General features: G+C 42.6%; 1 pseudogene; it reads left to right on the top strand.

Moving 5' to 3' along the window:
- Positions 1 to 1,335: 1,335 nt before the first annotated feature.
- Positions 1,336 to 1,453, top strand: LOC126196087 (5S ribosomal RNA; annotated as a pseudogene).
- Positions 1,454 to 18,755: the final 17,302 nt, after the last annotated feature.

Here is an 18,755-nt window from a genome sequence, read left to right as displayed (position 1 = left end):
ATGATGAGTAAAATTCTTATGTGTGCTATATCGCGTCATTGTATGAAATACAATATTTTAATTATGAACTTAAAACCAACGTTTCGACCATATCAGAAAGGCCTTTCTCAGGGCAAGACATAATACGGTTGAAACGTTGGTTTTAAATTAATACTTAAAGTATTTTATACAATGACACGGTACAATACCGAGAAGAATTTAATCATCATGACACCGGCCGCGGAATCCTACGTAGTTACGTTATTGAATTAAAAGTTTCCTGACTGTGGGATAGGACGGAATACTGTAGTACAATGGCTGGCCAGGTCTCTTGATTTGATTCCTCTTGGTTTCTTTTTGTGGGGACTTCAGAAAAGTGCAGTATATCATGAAACCCCCAACTATGCCAGACGATATGCGCCGCCGAATAGCAACAAAATGCAACGACATATCATCCAATGTACTTTCATCTTTTCGCCTATCTCTCAAACAGCGATTATAAATGTGCCTCGCAGTCGATAGTAAACAATCTGAGTGAAGTGTTAAACTGCGTTTCGTTAAGAAAAGCATTTATTAGGTGGGTGACATGTCGTCGGTCATTCTGAATAAACTGCTTGGTTTATTTAAAGTGTATTCCGTCCATTTACAATTTATAGTAGTATTTTTCGACACATCTGTGCGAGAGCAGTTGGTTTACTTTAAGAACCATTCAGGCGTTTCCAGGCAAAGACTGGTAGGGTAATTGTTTTTCGAATATAAGAAAGTTAATACAGTAGTTTCTTTTTTCCTTGAATATGGATTTTTATTATTATGAAGTGTGAATGACCGACGTTGCTGTTTCGGCTTTGAGAAGTAAACAGCAACAGGGAGGGTTTAAATGGAAGACTGCCTGACGAAACTGTAGTTGTTTCGACAAAAAAATAGGAAGTTCACACAACTGAGATAGTTTTCCCAAGTCCCATCTGATGCGACAGAAGACGACATATGCCGTAATTCGGTACATAAAAATCATAGTGGACTCTGTATCTATGCCGTATAGGAAATGAGGTTTTATCTAAGTAGAGCAGGCCTGTGTTGCTGCATATAACGTCGCATGAGACCGCTGCTTAGTGCTTTTTACTCAGCAATAACTATGAGTCTGGCGACATTGCTTTGCAATTTTGGTGCATTTCTCTGGATTTTTTTACTAAGTGTTTCTATCTAAATATTAACAAGTGTTATATCACAGTACTCGTCTTTCGAAGCGCTTTCGCGTGTCGTTAAAAACAGTATATTACTCTATCTAAAACAAAAACTTACTTCAATATCTTGATCGGTAGAAGAGTTAAGATATTTCATCACGTAGCAGAGTACATGGGCAACGGCCTTGCCGAAGTGGATGCACCGGTTCCCGTGAGATCACCGAAGTTAAGCGCTGTCGGGCGTGGCCGGCACTTGGATGGGTGACCATACAGGCCTCCATGTGCTGTTGCAATTTTTCGGTGTGCACTCAGCCTCGTGATGCCAATTGAGGAGCTACTCGACCGAATAGTAGCGGCTCCGGTCAAAGAAAGCCATCGTAACTGTAGTGGACTGACAAGGCAGCCAGTCCACAGTGACGGGTAGCCGAAAGGGCACACGTACACACACGCCGACTGGCGCGAAGTCTGGAACAGAATTCGTAATGAATGTGATAAAGAAAAGAACGTAGCTACTAGAACACTTAACTTTTATATCGTCCTTTGGTATGCAGCATTCTTGATGATACAAGTGAGACTATCTTGAGATACATGCAATGGTACAAATGGCGCCTTGCTGGGTCGTAGCCATTAACTTAGTTGAAGGCTATTCTAACTGTCTCTCGGCAAATGAGAGAAAGGCTTCGTCAGTGTAGTCGCTAGCAACGTCGTCGTACAACTGGGGCGAGTGCTAGTACGTCTCTCGAGACCTGCCTTGTGGTGGCGCTCGGTCTGCGATCCTGACAGTGGCGACACGCGGGTCCGACATGTACTAATGGACCGCGGCCGATTTAAGCTACCACCTAGCAAGTGTGGTGTCTGGCGGTGACACCACAGAAACGACCGGGAGAGCGGTGTGCTGAGCACACGCCCCTCCTATCCGCATCCTCTACTGAGGATGACGCGGCGGTCGGATGGTCCCGATGGGCCACTTGTGGCCTGAAGACTGATTGCTTTACCAGAGTACATGCCCCTCAGTAGTACTATCATTTGCCGAAAATCTTGTTTCGATACCTGAAACCGTTCACGAAATAAAAGGGGTATTGCATCTTACGTGACTCATACTGTGTAATTAGTCTTTCAATACAGTTTCTCAGCGCGGCAAAAGTCAGTGCGGATGGAAACGGAGCCTTTCTTGCCAGACAAAAGCGCGCCTACGTCTAGAGAGAGAGGTGTCCCCCACCCCTCCTCTGGTGCCATCTTGCCGTATAGAAGGAACAAAACAGAACCGCCCGCTCCACTTTTCCGATTTTGCCTCGCCGAGATCAAAGACGCGGGGTTCCGCATAACTTCCGCCGTTTAACAGCCCGCTGCCTGCGTGTTATTCGCCGTAATCGCCTTATATTTCACTCAGCAAATGAGCCTGAAGCTTCCGGGCTTTATCGGCCGCGCCCGCGGGATCGGAATCGGCTTTAGGCGGCAGCTTGCCGCTGTTGCTGCTGCTCGGTCTGGCCCCCGGCCCAGACGGAAACCGATATTTCACGAGGCGGGGGCATCGCGCATACCACCCCGCCGAGGCGCGCACTGGCGCACTACAGTCGAGCGTCCAATAACGGCGGACAGCGCGCTGTTGGCATGCGGGACGGCCTACACCACAGGCGCTGCATGTCGGGTCACCCAGGTACCCTGCCAGCGCGGGCACAGAGTTGCTGTTGCGAACCGTAAACGGGAAAACGGATCGAAGGACAGAGCATACTGCACAAAATTTTTGTAACGCTCCCTCTCAGCACGTTGCTGTTTAGGTTTGTGAGGAGTTTGACCTTAGCAGCTTACAAATTATTCATCCTTTGGAAATCAGATCTGGGAGCTGGTGAGATCTGGAGAGATTCAGTAAGAGTGTCTAACCGTTCTTTCCCCCAACCTGTCGTCTTCCAAAGTTGTGTCCCAAGCGCAGAAGACAGCTCGTTGGCCGTTGGATCTTCTTTGGTGGAGGCTGCTATGCTGTCATCTCGAACCTGTGATTGTGCTTTGTATGGGATGCCACTTGCCCAGGTTAGTCTATGTATCTACAGAGGGCAAGATCTGTAGTACTGACATGATCTACATCTACGCGATTACTCTGCTATTCACAATAAAGTGCCTGGCAGAGGGTTCAATGAACCTCCTTCAAGCTGTCTCTCTACCGTTCCACTCTCGAAACGCACGCGGGAAAAACGAGCACTCAAATTTTTCGGTGCGAACCCTGATTTGTCTTATTTTATGGTGATGATCATTTCTCCCTATGTAGGTGGATGCCAACAGAATATTTTCGCAATCGGAGGAGAAAATTGGTGATTGAAATTTCATTAGAAAATCCCGTCGCAACGAATAACGCCTTTGTTTTAATGATTGCCACTCCAATTCACGTATCATGTCTGTGACACTATCTCTCCTATTTCGTGATAATACAAAACGAGCTGCCCTTCTTTGTACTTTTTCGATGTCATCCGTCAGTCCCACCTGATGCGGATCCCTCACCGCACAGCAGTATTCCAGAATAGGGCGGACAAGCGTAGAGTAAGTAGTCTCTTTAGTAGACTTGTTGCACCTTCTAAGTGTTCTGTCAGAGAATCGCAGTCTTCGGTTTGCTCTACCCACATTATTATCTAGGTGATCATACCAATTTAGGTTATTTGTAATTGTAACCCCTAAGTATTTAGTTGAAATTACAGCCCTCTGATTTGTGTGACTTATCGCGTAATCGAAATTTAGCTGATTTCTTTTAGTATTCATGTGAGTAACTTCGCACTTTTCTTAATTCAGGGTCAACTGCCACTTTTAGCATCATACAGATATCTTATTTAAATCATTTTGCAAGTCGTTTTGATCATCTGATGACTTTAAAATACGGTAAATGACAGCATCATCTGCAAACAATCTAAGACGGCTACTCAGATTGTCCCCTATGTCGTTAATATAGATCAGGAACAATAGAGGGCCTATAACACTTCCTTGGGGAACGCCGGATATTACTTCTGTTTTTCTCGATGACTTTGCGTCTATTACTACGAACTGTGACCTTTCTGACAGGAAATCACGAATTCAGTCGCACAACTGTGGCCGTACTCCGTAGGCACGCAGTTTGATTAGAAGACGCTTGTGAGGAACGGTCTCGAAAGCCTTCTGAAAATATAAATTATGGAATCAATTTGACATCCCCTGTCGATAGCAGTCATTACTTCATGAGTTTAAAGAACTAGTTGTGTTTCACAAGAACGATATTTTCTGAATCCGTGCTATGTGTCAATAAATCGTTTTCTTCGAGGTACTTCATAATGTTCGAATACAGTATATGTTCTAAAACCCTACTGCAAATCGACGTTAGTGATGTAGGCCTGTAATTCAGCGGATTACTCCTACTTCCCTTTTTGGGTAATGGTGTGACTTGAGCAATTTTCCAGTCTTTAGGTACGTATCTTTCTGTGAGCGAGTGGTTGTATATAATTGCTAAATATGTAGCTATGGAGCTATGATAGTAGGCGACACTTCTCATTAATGTATCCTGTTTGGTTATTATTTAAATATTCACTCATTTCACACCGTCTTTTACAACACTCGACATAGCTTTCTTAATTGTACGGTAACTTTTCCGTTCAACTTCCGATATAGAGCAGGACATGTCCGTCTCTCCAGAACGCCCGAAACAGAGTGACTAGCGCAGCCGAGGTGCTTCGTCTCCCAGGCGCGGCAAAGCGACCCGAAGGTGTCCGAAGCACTTCGGTTGTAATATAGTTACTCTTATGTTTCTCAAAACTAGCGAAATTTAATAGACAAAGACGATAAACTCGTAGGGTAACCTGAGAGATTTTCATATTAAAAACTGGGTTAAATACAATCAAAAGTATAGAAATAATTAATAAGAGAAGTTAGGCGTTTTGGCGTCTAACACCGAATGTGCCGACCAATCAGAAGCAAGTTCAGTACAATTGGTGCACTCTCCCACGGGACTGGTACATACTGTACCATCTGTCACTTGCACCTCACTCCACTTTTGTATCATACGCTACTTCACGTGTATCAAGCTGCATCGAGGCGAGCTTCTAGCAAAATAAAATACTGGCGGCCACAGCCATAAATATCAGAAGCTGTCAAATAATTGTGAAACTTCATTTTAAATGCTCATCAGCTGTTTATTCTTGTGCCCAGTTCAAAAATGGTTCAAATGGCTCTGAGCGCTTTACGACTTAACTTCTGCGGTTATCAGTCGCCTAGAACTTAGAACTAATTAAACCTATCTAACCTAAGGACATCACACACATCCATGCCCGAGGCAGGATTCGAACCTGCGACCGTAGCGGTCGCTCGGTTCCAGACTGTAGCACCTACAACCGCACGGCCACTCTGGCCGGCCTCTTGTGCCCAGTGCTACCGGTTTCCATCAATAGACCATTATTAAGCTGAAGCCTAACGGACAGACAAAATATTTAAAGCGCGCAGGCCACAATATGCTGGCAAAATGAAAATGATGGCGGTAAATAACGTAGAAATTACTTACAAAGCGTAAGCAGCTTGTCACTACAGCGTTTGAAGGGAACAACGTCGATGCAGATAGATAAACATAGCTTCTGTTACAACAAATACAATAGACATATAGGAGATGCACACAGACGATCATACATAGGAACTGCAGAAAAAAACAATTTTTAACAGCTGAGATCAAAGGTAAATCGCTACGAATCTTGGAAAAAGATCATAAGACAGTGTCTGTAGCTGTAACATCGATAATGTGTACATAGCACAGGTGCATGTGACTTGGAGTAAATACGTATAAAAATGGTGTAAACACTGAAGCGACTTAACGAGAAACATACTTAACAAGCAATATCAACAAACCATAATAATGAAAACTCATACAGGGAAGTGATATAAGTGGTGAAGGGAAACTTCGCAGAACATGCAGTGTCAAATTAACAGAAAATAAGAAAACATAATTAACCTCCTTTAAGGTTATACGTCATACATAGGTGAATATGAAGGAACTAGGGCTTTTTAATTATATCAAACAAGCATGTAAACACTGGGGTCTCAAACATCAAAACAAAACTACAACCATGCATGCAATCAAGGGATTTTATGTCACATCGATCTTTTTATAATGTAAATAGTCAAGTAGCTATTGAAAATCGACGGTCACATTGTTTAAATAGGAAAGTATGAAAAGATACTACATACAGACAAATATAAAAACAAATATATGTATGATAAAACAGTGTATAATGACATGAAAAGTTATGTCTCATAAATAAAACTAGTATGAGGGGACCAGACATTATATATAAGGGTTGCAGTATACATTGGTCAACTATTTACAGAAAAATTAAATACGGCATGAAATACATATAGAGGAGGGGTGGAAGAGTGGGGGAGCTGTGACTGAAATATTTGATGGTTACCAATATATGTTATGAAAACAGAGATGTGCTTATGAAGGAATATAAATTGTGTAATTAAGTGATATGGGCTAGGGAATGGGAGAAGACTAGGAGGGACGAATTATAGGAAGGGAAGAAGGTTTATATACGTAACATACAGGAGGCACCCATTAAGTTGTTATCATATAAGATTATTAATTCCTTGTTAACAACCTACATTGAGGCTACTGGTTCAACAAAGCAACAATACACTAAATAAGAACAGGTTGTTGTGATCTTCAGTCCGAAGAGTATTTTGACGCAGCTCTCCATCCCGTCCAAGCCTCTTCATATCCTAATAACTACTGCAAACTACTTCCTTCTCCATTTATTTACTCTATTAATCTCTTGGTCTCCCTCTATGATTGTTACCCCCCCCCATCCCTCCCCCCTCCGACCACACTTCTTTTCAGTTCCATTTGGGATCCCTTTATGTCTCAGAATGTGTCCTATCAACTGATTACTTCTTTTAATCACGCTGTGCCACTAATTTCTTGTCTCACCAATTCTTTTCAGTACTTGCTCATTAGTTACGCGATCTGCCCATATATCTTCAGAATTCTTCTCTACCACCACATTTCAAAACCTTCCATTTTATTCTTTTCGAAACTCTTTATCGCCCATGTTTCACTTCCATGCATGGCTAAACTGCGTCCAAATACTTTCAGAAAATATTTCCTGACACTTAAATCTATTAGGTTGATGCATAAGTTTGTAGCGTTTTTGTTTTTCATATTGATATTCCTGTTTCTGTGTTTTTTTTAGCAATTGTCGTTTTTTATTTCTAGTTAACTGCTGCTATTTGAGTTTACGTATTGTCATTCTGCAATTTTCCGATAGTCAGAGGTACTGTGGACTCCAGAAAATGCAGTGCCAAGTGGAGGAATCGGTAGATTTCGGACATATTCTTCTGTTTGAGTTCAGAAGTGGGGTGACAGCAGCGGAGGTACCCAGAAAGATTTGCGTCGTATATGGATAATGCCGTTGGACAGAGCACTCCTAGAAAATTCATTTCTCACTTTAAAGAGGATTGTTGTGACATTAGTGACTCTCCACAGTCAGGAAGACCTTCGGTGTTTGATGAAGATAGTTTAAATGCATTCATTCACGAAAGATCCATGTCAGTATACTCGAGACTGGCAAATGTGGTGAACTGTGGTCATTCTACCATCGTGCAACATTTGCATGCAATGGGGAAGGTTCAAAACTCGGGTGTATGGGTACCGCATGCTCTAAGGCAAAATCACAAAAATTAGCGAATGACCTTACGTGCATCTCTGCTTGCTCGTCGTCAATTGGCTAGTGAACAACACCGAACATTCATGTCATGTTCTGCTACTGCCGACGAGAAGTGTTGCTTTTATGCTAACATAAGGAAAAGAAAGGAGCCCAAACAAAGCAGGAATTCTCCATACAAAGACCTCCGTGCATCCAAAAAGCATAATGTCACAGCAACGGTGTGGTGTGCTACGAATTGCTTCCACGATGTGCAACCATTACTGCAGACATTTATTGTCAACAACTGAGACGACTCGAGAAGTAATCCGGGAACAACGACCAGAAACCCTGTGTGATGTGATGCTCATCCACGGTATCGCCCGGCCGCATTGTGCTAGACTGACAAAAAGCATTATAGAGGAGTTGGATTGGGATTTTATTCCCCACACGCTTTATTCACCTGAGCTTGTGCCCTCAGATTTCACTTAAATCGCTCTCTATGGAACAACTTTCGTTTCTGGGTGAAAATGTGCTCCGAACAAGGCTCATTGAGTTTATCGCGGGGAAACGATGCAATTTCTACCAGTCGCGGGATCGAACAGTTTCCCAACGTTGCAGTCATTAACAGTGAAGAAAAATACATTATTTATGACGAAAGTTATTATTTCTCCATGCTCGTCGTCAAATATGTGGTGTCTAGGAATCCTGCGTGTTCGGTTCGCTAGATTAACAATCAAACAGTCGTATTAATAAGTTTTTTTTTTTTTTTACAATAAGAACAGATACAGTACCTAACTTTTGCAATTACACAGATGTGTCGCAAGCAAATGGCGACATACGAAATAATGAGTCTTCTTCAGTATAGAAAATTCCTAGTCTACACTACGTAGCGAAATGAATAGAGTTAACGCTGCTATACAACTGCCTAATCTTGAAGCTGCTACAGAACTGGGCCGCACCAGTCGGTCGCAGCGCTTATGTCCTCCTAACATAGGGGCTGCTGCCTTCGCGTTGTCGTCCTGGAGGGAGGTCCGGTCAGCGTGCGATTGGCTGACTTCTCGCAGCCTTCTCTCCCCTGTCGTTTCCGACTGTCGCACCGGTGCTTGACTTTACGTCGTAACATGTCTCATGGGTATCTGTTGTGTTTATTATTAAACTCATCGAAAAACGCTACGAACTTATGCATCAACTCAATAAATTCGATGTTAAAAAATTTCTCTTCTTTAGAAACGCTTTCTTTGCCACTTCTGTCTACGTTTTATATATTCTCCCTGCACTTTAATTCCTACTTCAAATATTTCTTTTGATTTCTTTACCACTTGCTCAATCCACAGACCGAATAACATCGGAGATAGACTACAACCATGTCTCACGCCCATCTCAACCACTGTTTCACAATCTTGTCCCTCGACTCTTATACAGTAACTGCCGTCTGCTTTTTGTAGAAGTTATAAATATCCTATCACTTCAGTATTTTACCCCAACTACCTTCAGAATTTCAGAGTATTCCAGTCAACATTGTCAAAAGCTTCTAAGTTTAGAAATGCTATAGAAGTAGTTTAGCCTTTCCTTAATCTATCTTATAAGTCATAGGGTCAATATTGCCTCGCTTTTTCCTTCATTTCTCTGGAATCCAAACTGACCTTCTGCGAGCTCGGTTTCTACCAGTTTTTCAAAACTTCTGTAAGGAATTGGTATTGCTATTTTGCAACCATGACGTTTTAAACTGATTTTTTCCCTTTATTGAGTTTCGATTGCCCCTGAAGGTGGGCCGGCTGCTGGTGGCCGAGTGGTTCTAGCCGCTTCAGTCTGGAACCGCGCGACCGCTACGGTCGCAGGTTCGAATCCTGCCTCGGGCATGGATGTGTGTGATGTCCTTAGGTTAGTAAGGTTTAAGTAGTTCTAAGTTCTACGGGACTGATGACCTCAGACGTTAAGTCCCATAGTGCTCAGAGCCATTTGAACCCAGAAAGTGACGGCCTGGCAGCAGCTTGGTATGCTGTTCTTCAGCCTACATATTTTTAAAACAGAAGTAGATAATAAACAATAAAAGCAGGCGATTAAAACGGTGACTTAAATAGTAAACTGGGGGAAAATTGTGGAAGTTAAAACATAAAACAAAGGGTTGACGATGCTAATAAAATACACAGGAAGCAGACAGGGAAAATAGTAGACAATTAAAAACAACAGGGTGACAGTCTGGTTTCTGTTCGCAAGAGATATAAGAATCATACCCAGCGAATGTATGATTTCTGTTCGCGACACTTTGTAAAAGATGCACAACACTTCACACCCACTTAAAACACTGCACTAAAAAATTGGCATGAAGATGACACACCACAGCCAAGGGCAGTTGGAGGGGGGGGGGACCTAGGGGAAAAAAGGGGGGAAGGAGAGAAAAAGCGAAGTGGGGGGAGGAGCCGACAGATGGAGAGGACTCATAGGGGGGGGGGGGGGGGCATGGCAGACGTGAGAGGGAATGGGAAAAAGCAAAAGGGGAATGCAAAAGGACTCGGGGGAGAGAAGGGAGGCAGAGAGAGGGTAGGTGGGGAGAAAACAGGATGGAAGGGGGCGGGGGAGAAGGAGCCTGCGAAAAGGACAAAGGAAGGAAGTGATGATCGGAGTTGATAGGAGGGATAAATGGAGGGAGAGGGTGTTCCAAAAGTCTCTCTGCAGTGCCTTATGATGGTTAGCCGCGCGTGCCGTATGTTGCAGTGAATATACCGAAATTAAACTCAGTGAAATACAGGTTATTAATTTATTAAATAATCATTTTTACTTACAAATTTTCACGTAAAATGTTGAAAGTGTCCCCCCTGTTGTTCAGTACACAGTTCAATTCGTCTAATCATGTTTCCAAACACTAGCTGTACCATTTATTCTGTAACTGAAGCAGTGAAAGTGGATATTTCAGTTCTCAGTTCATCGCTGCACCCCAGAAGAAAAAGTCAGATGGTGTTAGGTCGCGCGATCGTGGAGGCCAAAGTTTCTGTGAAATTATGCGATCACCAAAAACTTCAGCAAGCAGTACATTGAAACGCAAGCTGTATGCCCGGTTGCACCATCTTGTTGAAATTAACCGTTCAGTGTTTCACTTAACACAAATTGTCCTATGAATAGGTACAGAATATCACTGCAGTATCGTTGTGCGTTTATTGCTTCGTTGAAAAATATGGAACCCACAATCCGACCTCTAGAAATTGCAATCCAAACTCCTATTTTCACAGAATAAAGTGGTTCCTCATGGATACACAGTGGATTTGCAGTACTCCACATACGAGAATTTTGTGATTTCATGTACCCGGATAAATGAAACCACGCCTCATCAGTGGAAAACGTTTCATTAAGAATATCCCTTCCATTTTATTAAACGAAATTTTTGAACCATTGACAATAATGCAGTCTCTTTCCATGATCAGTATTTTTCAGTTCTTGCACGACTGTAACTTTGTATGGGAAAAGTTCTAATGTTTTACTTATAACTGTGTGGGTTGTTCCGACACCAACATCGATTTCCTGTGCGAGTTTTCTCACTGACTTTTTCGGACTCATGGACATTTTATCGGAAATTTCGATTAGTTTATCCTCAGACAAAACGCTAGGACGACCAATTCTCGGTGCATCTGTCACTGAACCCGTACTTCGAAATTTGTTAATCAAATCTCGCACAGTATCGCGATGTGGGAGAATTGTCTCGGGGAAAACTGAATCAAATGTTTGACGAACTGAAACTGTGTATTTACCGCCAGCTTTGAACGCTTGTTCGACTAAAGACACACGTTCTTCAATGATTAGCATTTGAACAGTGACAAAAACGAAAGAAACGAACAAAGGAACTAAACTTAAACGTTCACGTCAACACGTAACGACACACATCAACGCTGGCTGAGATACACGAAACAGTGGAATATTAGGAGAGTCCACTTGAAGGGAAGTAACCCAGACAGGTGAACAATTATATGGCACGCGCGGCTAACAATCATACGGCACCGCGGAGAGATTTTTTGAACACCCCATATAAATACACTTCAAACTTTACGATCTGTTGCAGTGGCCTCCTGCTGGGGGATGCCATTGTGCCGAGGAGAAACAAACTTTATGTAGGGGTACACATGGTTCCCAAGGATAAATGCATATTTGTGTTCATCCACTGTGCCTTCCACAAGGACGAGATAACCCAGGAACTGCCAAGACCATAACGCTCCCTCCTCATGCCAGGACCGTTTGCTTTCAGAAGTTCCACGCAGTACACACACCAACAGCCATCTGTGCGATGGAACATTAAACGTGAATCGTCTTGAAGGGCCACCTGTCGCCACTGAGTCGACATCCAGTTGCCATACTGACGCGCAAATTTCAGCCTATGTCGTCGATGAGCAGCAGTGAGCATGGGTAAATGAACAAGGCACTTGCTGCAGAGGCCCGTACGCAGCAATGTTCACTGAACTGTCGTTGAGGAGACTCTGTTGGAAATCCCTTGGTTCATCGGAGCGCTTAGTCCCAACAGCTGAAGGTCCGTTCGCCCATACACGTCACCACAGCCGTTGTTCACTCCTGTCATCTATGGCACGTGGAGCAAAACAGTTGCGTCGATGCCGATTTTCGACAGCGCGAATTTGCTATGCACGGTATGCTTCAACCACTGCAGCACGCGAACAGGTTACAAACCCGGACGTTTTGAAAATGCTTTCACCCTTGGCCCGAAAGACAATGCTCATGGCAGGCCGGAGTGGCCGAGCAGTTCTAGGTGCTTCAATCTGGAACCACGCGACCGCTATGGTCGCAGTTTCGAATCCTGCCTCGGGCATGGATGTGTGTGATGTCCTTAGGTTAGTTAGGTTTAAGTAGTTCTAAGTCTACGGGTCTGATGACCTCAGATGTTGAGTCCCATATTGCTCAGAGCCATTTGAACCATTTGAACCAATGCTCATGTCCGTTTGGACGTCAGATAAATCGCTCTGTTTCCACTTTACGACAACGATTGAACTGTTTTTCGCATCTCCCGCTGCATGGTTTTTGTTCCCTCCACTGCCAGGGATGCCACCTGCGTCTGTGAATGGTTACTGCTCGTTGACATCGAACATAGGCGGCGGCTACATTAATTTGACTGGATCGTATATAATGAACTGACACTGTAATTTCAGTGTTCTGGTATCCAGAGGACTTTAGATTAAAGAAACCAAAGTCAGGACCTCTAGACAGTATCGACTTCAGACACTGAAATTATTCAACAAATCGAAGTGCTTTTCTACGTATTTGAAATAATTACATGATCCAATAAAACCAAGTAGTTTGTTACATAACGAAACATCTGAAAGCACTTTAGAACTCGACACAGGCAGTACAGATTCTCGACTACACCAAAGCGAGTAGAGATGGCGGGATGAGCGCAAAATAATGAGCTGAATTATCTGTCAGACAAGGCGTAAAACTTTGTTAACAGCTGCACAAGCTGCCAGACTGTTGCTCGGACTACACTGAATAAAAAAGAGTTCTATTACGAGCTGAGATTAACCCCATTCGCTACGGTCTTCCTCCGCTCTTAATAAGATTGCCAGCATCCATAATATTCTGCGGCCTACTTGGCTGAATTATTACAAGCCTCGCAGAAGATTGAGTTCACGATCAGCTCGCAGGACCCGGCGTTCCATAGCCTTCCAGAAGGAATTGGCTGCGCGAGATTAATTTTCTCAGCGAACGACGGAGCGCTGAATTCTTGCGCACACGAGTTATATTCCTGACGTGAAATCGTGTCAGGGGCTTCCGGTGATAGAACAGGTGCACGTCTCCATTGAGACAACTACCTCCCGTAACGCTTTTGTTATTGTTAATCTGACTTGGCAATTACGGTGGAGACGACTACGTAAACAGTTCGGGAATTCTCCTTTCTGATGCTAATGAGTTTCTGTTAACCTCAACGAAACGGCAACAAACGGTCGCTTACTGCCCGTATCTTAAGATCGTTTTGTACACACTTAAGGATGAATACTTTCATTTTCTTCTTGGCTGAGGCACATTTTTTTACCTTTCTCAGGGTTTCGGTACTCATCCTGTGCAGTAGGAGTCAGTAAAGTGAAATTGAAAGAAGATAAGAGTTTCACGTCTGAAGAATATAGTGTAATATCAATAGCAGTAGAAAATGACCTATCAAAATCGACAACAAACCATCTCCGACAACAATAATTCGGGGAAACATGCCGACGTCAGAAGCAATCGATGAAGAAAGAAAGAAAGTATACGAGGATATTAAACGGGTTATTTGGATACAGATGCAGATGGTAATGCAATAGCCATTGGGGATTGGAATGCGTTTACAGGGGAAGAAGTAAGAGTAGGATTAGGAGAATACGAATTTAGTAGTAGGAATGAGAGATGAGAGAGGCTAATTGAGTTCTGCAATAAATTTCAGTTAGTAAAATCGAATACTCTGTTCAAAAATCGCTAGAGGAAAAGCTGGACGTAGAAAAAGTCTGAACAACGGGAAGATTCCACCTCAATTACATCATGGTCAGACGGAACTATGAAATCAGATATTCGACTATAAGGCGTATCCAGCAGCATATATATATATATATATATATATATATATATATATATATCGGAATTTAGAAGTGATTCAGAGTTGAGCTCAATTACTGAGGAAGGATAAGATTCGTTTCAAGTTCACTGAAGATATTGATACCACGATAAGGAATACCACAGTAGACAGTTCCGTTGAAGACGAGTGGAAATTTCTAAGAAGAGTAATCACAGATGTTGGAAAGACTAACGTAGGTATTACGAAGGTAACTACGAAGAAACTATGAGTAACAGAAGAAATAATTATTTGTATTTCTCTGTTACCAGTCACATTTATTTATTTTATGTTAATATAACACATTTCAAAGCGTTTCGAACATGTGTTGCTCATTACCAGGCGTTTATGCGTACAGATGTTACTTAAAGATAAAGTTTCTTAGTCTTAATTAACCTTGAAATATTTTCCTCACTTGTTCTGCTGCTGGAGTTGCTATTGGAGTACTTGGGGGAGGGGGGGGGAGAGGGAATAAGGGCAGTGGGTGGCCATAAATCGATGTCCATTGTTGTCTTCTGCTGGTGTGGAGCTGTGCCTCGTTGTTGTGTTTGATACAACAGCTTGTATAACACAGCTTGTGAAACGGCCATCGGAAGGTTGAAGCGGGCGAGGCGATCTCGCGACCAAAACTTCATCTGGCAATTTGGCTCTGTACTGGGCATCAGTGACGTCACAGGCCGTAGCACCGCTACGTGAGGGTGACACCTGCAACCACACGACACGCCAGAAGACAGCCAATAAAGGAAGATTAGACACTGAATGGGAGGCAAAACGTAAATGTCTTGAGATGTTGACCGCTCTCAGAGGGATAAGACAACCCAGTTCAAGATCCAGCCAGCGACACGGAAGTCACTAATTGTCAGTGGCCGAGAAGTATTCGGTCGAAAGCTTGTGGATTTTAAACCACTCGGCGCGGCTGGAAGCCTGAGAGAATCTATAAGATTTTTATTGTATCTCTCATCAGAAAGAAACTAGTTAGCACTTCGTCTTTTTATATCTAATTAGCTTCGGAATGCAGTTATAATTGATGTGTACGCCCCATGTGTTTAGAAATATATTGAAATTATCGTCAGTCCAAAACCGAATCTCGATTACTTTCTTGTTCTGGTGATGCAGCAGAGCACATTTAAAACATTAAGTTACCTTGACGCTTTAAGATTGTCGACTGCTGTTCTGTTCTTCTTATTCCTAATTTCTTCCTCACAATTTTATTTGCCTTCTTTTCTAATTTCATTTTGTTTTTGTTATCTTAAAATTAGTTTTTCTGGCGCAATTGGGTGTTCTGACCGACTTACTGAAATGGCATTGACGGGTGGAGTGGTCAAGGGGTTCTAGGCGCTACAATCTGGAGCTGCGCGACCGCTAAGGTCGCAGGTTCGAATCCTGCCTCGGGCATGGATGTGTGTGATGTCCTTAGGTTAGTTAGGTTTAAGTAGTTCTAAGTTGTAGGGGACTGATGACCTCAGATGGTAAGTCCCATAATGCTCAGAGCCTTTTGAAATGGCATTGTTGGCCGGGATTTCCCATTCGGGTTCGGCAGCCAAGTGCAAGTCTTATTTCAGTCGGCGCCTCTTTGGGCGACTTGCCGATGATGAGGATTAAATGATGAGGAGGACAACACAACATCCTGTCAACGAGCGTGGAAAAATCTCCAACCCGGCCGGGAATCGAACCCAGGCGCAGTGCGTGGGAGGCAAGCACGTTATCACTCAGCTAAGCAGGACACATACTTTCCGACATATGATGACACATTTTTACAATTCTAGACAATTGTTTTTTGTTATAAACATCGTTCATTAAGTGAAATGCTGAGTCCATCTTTCTTAATCTTTCTCTGGTGGCTTCTTTTTCTCCTCAATTAGGCTCAAAGACTTTTCCAGATTCCTAAAGTTGTCTGTTATTTTCATATTTCCATACTTCGTGCTTAAGTTTTATTATTTTACTTAGAGCTTTCTGAATTTCTAAAGGTATACTCTTAGCTAACTGAAAATTACTGTGTGAAAAATTGCTCAATAGTCAAGTAAGGTACTGTTATAGTTTTACTTTACTAACGAAACCAAGTAACTGCAGCTCGTTCCTGACACCTAGACTTACTCCCGATTGCCCTGCGTCAGTGTCTGCCACGCACATCCTTTCCCATAACTGTCTCTTACGTTAAGCGTTGTGTTTATGCTCGTAACAAAGAAGAGTTCAATACGTCCTGTCGACTCGTGATTTATTTTATTGACATTGTTAACTAAGTTTGTTACGGTTCTCTACTTAAAATCTTCGTTGTTCGGGTTGGAAGGTACTAGGACGAATGAATTATGATATTTTTCGATTGAAACTGCCTGGATTTTCCCACTAGGTGAGGCCGCAGTCTCTTGCCACCGTTTCTGTGGCACGGAAGAAAAGACAGACGCATGGAAAACGCAATATTCGCTTTTGCTTACATCCTGTCTGCAATGAGTCTTCTTTGTAGAAAACAGTGATCTCCAGACATGTGGTTCCAAGCCTCTGATTAGTTCTTGAACACAAATCCGTACTAAAGACAACAATAACCGATGTGGACAAATCTGGAACTATTTAAATGTATACATGGACTGAGCAGTCGGCACTGCGTCTTTCAGCCTTAAATGACTGTGTACTACTACCGCACAGTTATTTCTGATAATTAGACTACTATCGTATTTCATGTACCAAGAATCTCTTTATAGTCGACAGCGGAAATATCAGAGACGATGGAGAATGGGCATTACGGAGTGGCGTATGTTTTAGCCGATCCATTAAACATGCAGTTATGACACCGTAGAGTCCCCTAAACAGATTAATCGTGATCTGCCTGAAACATTTGATCCAGCGATGAGCTTCAGTGACACGTGCCGCGCCCGTGTTTTGTTTACGCGGACTCTGCTGTAATAAATACGCTACCTTTGGGGATCAGTTACCTACAGCCAATCGATTCGCCCGTCACGAGAGATCACGTTGCGTCATCCCAGCGCCACGTTTGTCGTTTCTCGACCATTTCTTCATCGCAAACTGTTTTCTAGAACGCAGCAGTATCTACAAGAAAATACTGTTTCATCAAGAGTTAATATCTATTTCAATTTCTTGTAGGGGACAACACCACACCCGATATTAACACTCATTTCCATTGCTTAAAAAATCATCGTTCCGTGTGGATGTTTCATTTATCCTGGAACGTAATGTCCATATTATTACACTCATTTTGTTATGAAAATTCGTATCCTTCCACGATTGTCTTCGCATCAAAGAAGGCGAAACAAAATTCCACTAAGTTGCGTTATCCACACTGTCAGTATGAATGACAGTTTTCCCGAGTTCGAGTCTCGGTCCGGCACACAGTTTCAATCTGCCAGGAAGTTTCAAAGACAGTTTTGTTCAGCTTAAGTTTCACTGTTCTTTTGGTAAGACAACGATTTACATTCAAGGCACTTCGAACGCTCTAGTGTTTAGAAAGTGAACCTTAATTGCGCTAAAATAGAAATTTCGTCGAGCGTGTAGTCAGGAAAGGTATTATACTAAATGTATAGGGAGTTCCTGATGCGATTAATGATGTAACAATGAGTATTGTAAATGTAGCAGAATGGTTCATTCACAATTCGAGTGCTACTTTGAACTGGATTCACGGATTCTAGATTATTTTAGACAGTGATTCAACAAAATACTGAGATCCCCCTAGAAATAAGGCACTTAATCGACTTATGATTGTATACTTCGGTGTATGTAAGTCAAGCGTGCAGCTTTCATTTGTATTGGTCAGGACAGTGAGAAATACAGATCTGAAGAAAAGGAGGACGGAGAAACAAATCAGTTAGTTAGGTAACAGAGTGGTATGCGAAACGTAATGTTGGAAAATGGAATACACAGTGGAAGGGGCGGTAAATGGGCCATGAAAGAACTTTCCTAGATACTAAGTGACGATAAAAGGCCAAACGTGAACCTAATAAAAGGGGAGTGAAGTAAAACATACTACTCCTAATTCTATGCGTATGAAACTACAAGCTGAGTATGTATTGAACTGGAATCGCAAACTTTTATTTTTGAAAAAATAAAAACGCTAAATAAATCTCTGACACTTATTGAAAGCTACATTCTCGGGGACGTCTTCCTCAGATTAATGCCTATGTTTGATGCAAGTAGACTAATTTTAACCAGAGATGTACTCTTTTCCTGTATTTATCTGTTTTACATGCTCCTTGATTCCTCCGTCATGTACGGGTATTACTACAACGATCATGTTCGAGGATGTTCCTGGGTGCGTTACGTGTACCCACCTCTCGCTATATGAGGGTATCCACTGTCGAACATGATCGTTCTGGTGGTCCAGGTGCTGTGGTGTGGGGAGTAGTAATGCTGCATGGGCGTGATGAGCTC

The sequence above is a fragment of the Schistocerca nitens genome, chromosome 7 (assembly GCF_023898315.1).
Source record: "Schistocerca nitens isolate TAMUIC-IGC-003100 chromosome 7, iqSchNite1.1, whole genome shotgun sequence".
NCBI lineage: Eukaryota > Metazoa > Arthropoda > Insecta > Orthoptera > Acrididae > Schistocerca > Schistocerca nitens.
The sequence above is the reverse complement of the archived record's forward strand: the minus strand, read 5'-3'. Positions and strand labels throughout refer to the sequence as shown.